This window comes from Vanacampus margaritifer, chromosome 2 (assembly GCF_051991255.1).
Source record: "Vanacampus margaritifer isolate UIUO_Vmar chromosome 2, RoL_Vmar_1.0, whole genome shotgun sequence".
In the NCBI taxonomy this organism is placed as follows: Eukaryota; Metazoa; Chordata; class Actinopteri; order Syngnathiformes; family Syngnathidae; genus Vanacampus; species Vanacampus margaritifer.
The window spans coordinates 17,446,979-17,452,978 of NC_135433.1; positions in this window are offsets into that span (position 1 = coordinate 17,446,979).

Here is a 6,000-nt window from a genome sequence, read left to right on the forward strand (position 1 = left end):
GATGAATATGTTTATCCTTATTGTAACCGTACAGAATAATTATTCCCTACTCAAAACATTTCGGCCGCACAACTTGGGTCCTTGATGCTTGATTGGCCCAAGAAGTGGGAGGTTTAAAGTCAAGTCAATCTCTGAATACTAATTCGAAAAGAAAGTATAAAAACATATGCAATAACTTATGTGGCAACTGCCACTGTCAAACGAAGAGCATGTATGCCCAACGTAATTGTCTTGGATCTTTAATCAAGGGTAAGAATAATAAAGTTTTATACTGGCAGTTAATCTCCAAATTTAAACACTATAGAGCATGCATTTTATCTGCCAAAGGGAACAATAGTGGCAAGTGACAAAAATCACACTTTAGCCGCAATCAAGCACTAAAATCTGTCCCTATTCTCGGACGGCTAACCAGCACATCAAGGTGTTTGTCTGCACACGTCAGGTGTTTGCGTAATTACTTTGGCACCAGATGGTCACGTACACGTAAAGTGAGTCTAATGAGTAGACTGACGTATTCGTGGCCACACTGCACTTGTCTTGTCGCCGGATTAACATCTCATTCTTCAAGTCATTTCCAGTAGAAAGTCGCACAATGTTGCCAACAAGATCGGCAGATGTCCATCGTTGTGACTTGTGATTTTTGATAACAAGGACAGCATAAATTCATGAACTATAAGACGAAGGAGTGTAACACATCACTCTGCTTTGTACTGTATGCACCACACATGCCTTTAAGCTCAGAGGCCGGGGGAGTGCGCATTAAGCTCATTAAGTCTGCGATGGAGATTATGGTGTGTTGAGGGACCCGACACCAATGCCCAGTGCCTGGCCTTGGGACATGTCAGATTCTGCTAAACAGTTGTTATTGACTGAGTCTGACCACCAGAAATAGTTGCCGCTACACAGGGATGTGAATGTGACCAAAACAATTGCTGTTAGTGTTCTTCTTCACGTCACAAAATAGCAGGTTGTCCTCTCTCATTCAAATAAGCCACTGCTCACCCCACCCCCTCGACTGCGGGGTGTGTTAAAGCCCAATATTTGATAGTTGGTTGGCTAACAACGGTTGTTTTCATTGTATGTCCCCTTTGGCGTCAACATAGGCATCAGGAAAATGTTCTTTGGATAAATCAAGTAAGTTAAATTTTTAGACAAGGTTTTGCTATAGATGCCAGATATCACATGAACAAGCACATGAACAAAAACAAGCTATATACTGTATAAAGAAAACCTTTCAGCTTTTTTTGGGGGGGGGTTCAGCAAAATGTTTCCCTTGAGGTAAAAATGTATTTGTGGTCAGCATATGCACTGCTGATTGTGTGTCTTGTGATCTTAATGTGAAATAAAGACTAAAGTCAGTGATATATACTGTATAAAGGATGTTGTAGCAAAAGCACAAAAAAGGCTCTGCAGCCTAGAATAATTAGCAATTGCACAATCTTATGTTTACTTATCTTTTTGTTTCTCTTATGTTTTGGAAAGAGTTTTGATTATGAATTTTAATATTCCCCTTCCATCTGTCTCATTTCATCATTCCTCCCAAAAACATCCATTAAACTCTATGCTTCTCTCGAGGGACACAATGAATATTTACGAGTAAAGACCAACAACCTTTCTCTGTTTTCCGTTGAATGAGCAGTATGAGGTTACATATATAAAAAACAAACAAAAAAAACAAATTCAAAGTAATGAGTGATAATTTCTGCAATTTTCCAAAACAAAGTCGAAGCACTTTGAAGAGAGTTAATTAATAAAAGGTTATAAAACTTTTCCATGACTTCAGGGAACTTCAAAATGGAATCAAGTCAATTTCCAGGAGACTGACCTTTGATCCTTGCCCTGCTTGAACCTTCATTTGCTCAAAGAGGGTATGATTTCGGTCATGAAACTTCACCACCAGCTCATAATTGTCATGACAATGAGAGAAAAGTGAAAAGCCATTTGGACCAAAGAATGCACACATAACGAAAATTAGGTGGAATTTGAACATCTTTGGAACACTTTCGAAAACTACTTCAAAAAAGGGCTGATTGCCAGATGCAAGACTGTGGGATGATCCTGTGGTGTGGTGTTGACAGTAGTTTTTCCTCGACAACCTGCTCGGGAAATGGGCGCGGGGGTTGGACGACATGCGCCGAATCCTATTTGTTGTTCATCATGGGGGAAGGGAGTTGGCGACATGCGGCAATTAATATTCATCGACGTGTTGGGGTGGAATCCACGATTGTGATGTGAAATAGTGGTTGACATTTTTCAGTTAGAACAGTAAGCAACCATTTGCCCATTTTTGTGGTCATGTGTGAGGTCGATGACATTTGAAAAAAAAGAAATCAGTCAAGATGCTAAAAATCAGTATGTGTGACACCTGTTTTACATATTTACAATTGATTGGCAATGTGGTATACCTCAGGGGTCTGATCGCTGAGCTGTAGGGTTTTCTTTGTTCATGTTGAATTTGAAAAGTGTCAATAAGAATATGTTTTCAAAAATCTCTTCTGATACAGTAGATATAACATCCTGAAACAATAAGACTTCAGTCAAGTAAAACCATACCACCATAAAATAAGGTCATTCTGGCCATTCTTTTGTCATTTTCAGTACATCTTATAGATGTATACTGTAAGCCTGTTGTGTATGTGGCTACAAAGAGAGGAACAGAATTCCTGGAATAAGTGAAGGGGACAAGATCAGCTGGTGGTGGGCGGATTCAAAAAGGAGATGCCATGCTTGCTGAGATGTACTATAGCTGCAAAACATGTACGCAGCAACATTATTTACTCCCAAGAAAATATTTTTAGTGTCATCTGACAGGAAACATCCCTTTACACAACGTAAAAGCTCTAGTCTTGGTCAGCTGTTTTCTTTGGCCAAAGCATGCCGAGTAGTCTGGGTCAGGGTCGGTTGGCAAATCCTCTTGTACCTAATCTATTTATGGGGTTATGACATATACGTTGTTGGAAAAGTACTGTATGGTATTTTCAGTAAAGAGTTTGCGGCCTTGAGGAATGCTGAGTGTGTAAACAACAGCAGAAGCCGTATGAGCAATTATTGTAACCACGTCTTGCAAAATAGTACATTCTTTCCACGCTGGAGAAATCTTTTTTTTTTCTTTCTTCAGATTTCCCCAAATATTTTCAATGGGATTTAGGTCAGGATGCATTGTTTCCATTTGTATGGGCTGCTGCTTGTGGGGCTTTGAGCCAAAGACCTTGCCCCCCCCCAACCCCCCCCCCCCCAAACGTTGTTTGCTGACACTGGGTAACGTGATTTTGCCTCCTGTGATTTCAGCATCCCTTTGATGCAAGAAAAGGCCTCCAGCCTCACAAACAGTTTCACAGCATGATAGCACGTCCATGTGTTCCTCCTCAAAGGCTGTTTGTTCCCTGCTACCCCGCACCCAAAAGTCGTGCATGGATGTTTGTGTCCTCGTGGGCTTCCATCAAGTGGTACTTTCCCCAACAAGTCTGACCCCAAATCCTCCCAGATAGACCCGTGAAGGATTTTTTTTAAATTACTTTGTGTATTATGTTTTCTACACTGAAAAGTATTGGTCTTTTAATCAGACTGAAAGTTGGTCACAATGTGTCAGCGTTCAGGCACATTTACACATCCCTTCATTTAAAGGGGAAGTCAGCCTTAAACATTTGACAATAATAAATTATATGTGACCTCACTAATCTAAACATGACATTCTGATTAATATTACATTTGTGGAATATGAGTTATGAAGCAAAATCCAGCTGTTTTTAATCTATCTCAAGGGGCGGCCATTTTGCCACTTGCTGTTGACTGAAGCTGATATAAGTAGAGTTTCGATCCAATTGTTTCGAATATTTAAAGCCAATTTACTAAAAATGTGCAAAACGGACATGCAACTCATGCCAGTTTCCATCTGTTCTTCTTTTGTGAATATTGAGAGGGGACTCCACCGCTGTAGGTGGCGGTATACACCATAGAGATGTGATCCACCAGTAATTTAAAAGTTGAAGAAGAAGAACAGGAAGCGACTGCGCCGTGTGATGACATCGTATGAGTTTGCGTTAATTCTTAATAAACTTTAGCGTTTCTTTGCTGTTTTCCATCTAAAATTGCATTAATATTCACTTCTTTAATTAATTCCAAAAATATTTCTGGATCGTCCCCCCCAAACATACCTTACTTTATCGTCCGCCATTGACTACAAACGTACGTATGACGAAATATCTGGTCAAAACATGGGACGTGGGACGCTTGTCAGTGTTTATTCGCAAAACCTGTTTCCATAGTAAAAATTCGCATTTTCCTTTTTTCGATATACTTCAAAATCCACCCCCTCGAAGCGTTAAAAAAAACAAAAAAACTTTTTTGCGCATTTTGGGCCTTCTTGAAAATTTGCATAAAAATGGGTGGATGGAAACCCCACTTTAGTTGCTCAGGGCTCAGGCATCGACCAATTACAGCTCACCTGTTTTCTGCAGCTAAGCTCTGATTGGTTGTTACCTGAGACCTGAGCAAATATGATGTCATTTTCACTCGACCACAGGTGGCAAAATGGCCGCCTTCGGATATTGATAAAAACTGTTGGATTTTGCTGCTTAACTCATGTTCCACTAACCAGAATACCATATTTAGACTAGTGGGGCACAGAACATATTATTGTCAAGATTAAAAAAAAATGGGGGGGGGGGGGGTTGACTTCCCCTCGTGTACTGGGGTTGTCCTATTTGACATGATGAAAGCATTGTCTTGTTAGATCAGCAGTGCCTGGCAGCATTGAAAACCAACCCAATTGACGTCCTTTGCATAGCCACGTGTATTCTCTACTGTTTCATGGTTACACAGAGATAAGCCTCTTGCCTCCCACCTCAGCCCCCCCAAGCCTGGTTGCAATGGACATGAACCAAAATGATTCCACCGCGTGGTTCCCCACTGCATGGGTGCCGTCCGGGTGCCGACGAGCAGAGCTAAGAGGGATTAGCGGGCTGTTGTGGTGGTTCGGCGAACAGTGGGAGGCTGTCCATACACAGCTGTGTGCTTGGTTCTTTCATAATGCTCTGGCCCCTGGCCCCCTGCTCCGTCTTTGGCTCGGACCCCTCCATCACCTTCCCCTCCCGCTAACCTCACAGTTCACAAAGCTGGCCGGCTGAAGACAGCAGGAAGCGGGGACGTTTCTTCTGCCGCAACACCCTGGAGCGCGGCTCCCCTCGAGAATGGGGTTGAAATGCGGAAAGACATCACGCATAACATATGATTATATAACATATCAAGCATGTCTGGTCTCGTTTTTCTTAACTGAGTTTTAACGACAATGATTTTGGTGATCTCACTACAAATTACATGTAGACTGTAAATCACGTTACGGTTGGTGAGTGTAAATAAATACATGACCTGTCTGGTCTTGTTTTTTTTTCTTTTCTTAAGTTTGTACGTAGACTTTCATTCTTAATTCCTAAATTAATGGATCCAACGAAATAGTAGAGGTGTACTTAATGTTACAGCTGTTAAGAGAGTATAAATACATGGTGTTAGATCCATCAGACCTGTCTAGTCTTGTTTTTTTTTCTGAAGTGTGTCTTTGTACGTGGCCTTCCATTCTTTTCACTGAATTTGATGGATGTCATCAGTAATGTACACTATTTCAGACCTGACTAGTCTTGTTTTTGTTTTTAAAGTCTTTATGTATGACCTATTTATTCACAGACTACACATTTTATGGCTCTAATTAGATAGTCAGGTGTACTTAACGTTATGGTTGCATATCAGACCCATCCAGTATTGTTTTTTTTCTTTCCCCAATTCAGCTTTTGTACTTGGCCTTTCAATTCTGTAGCGACAGTCAGGAGAAAAAGTGCAACCTTCCAAATGCCTCATTGCCCCACACCCCACCACCCGCAGCACACACATTGGACAGAGCGTCTCTCTTCCTGTGCTGTCTGTTTGATGTTGCGGGGAGGCCGCCCTCTAAAAAAAAGTGCTTGGCTGTCAGCGCACTGTGTTCTAGCGAACCCGCAGCAGCCTCTG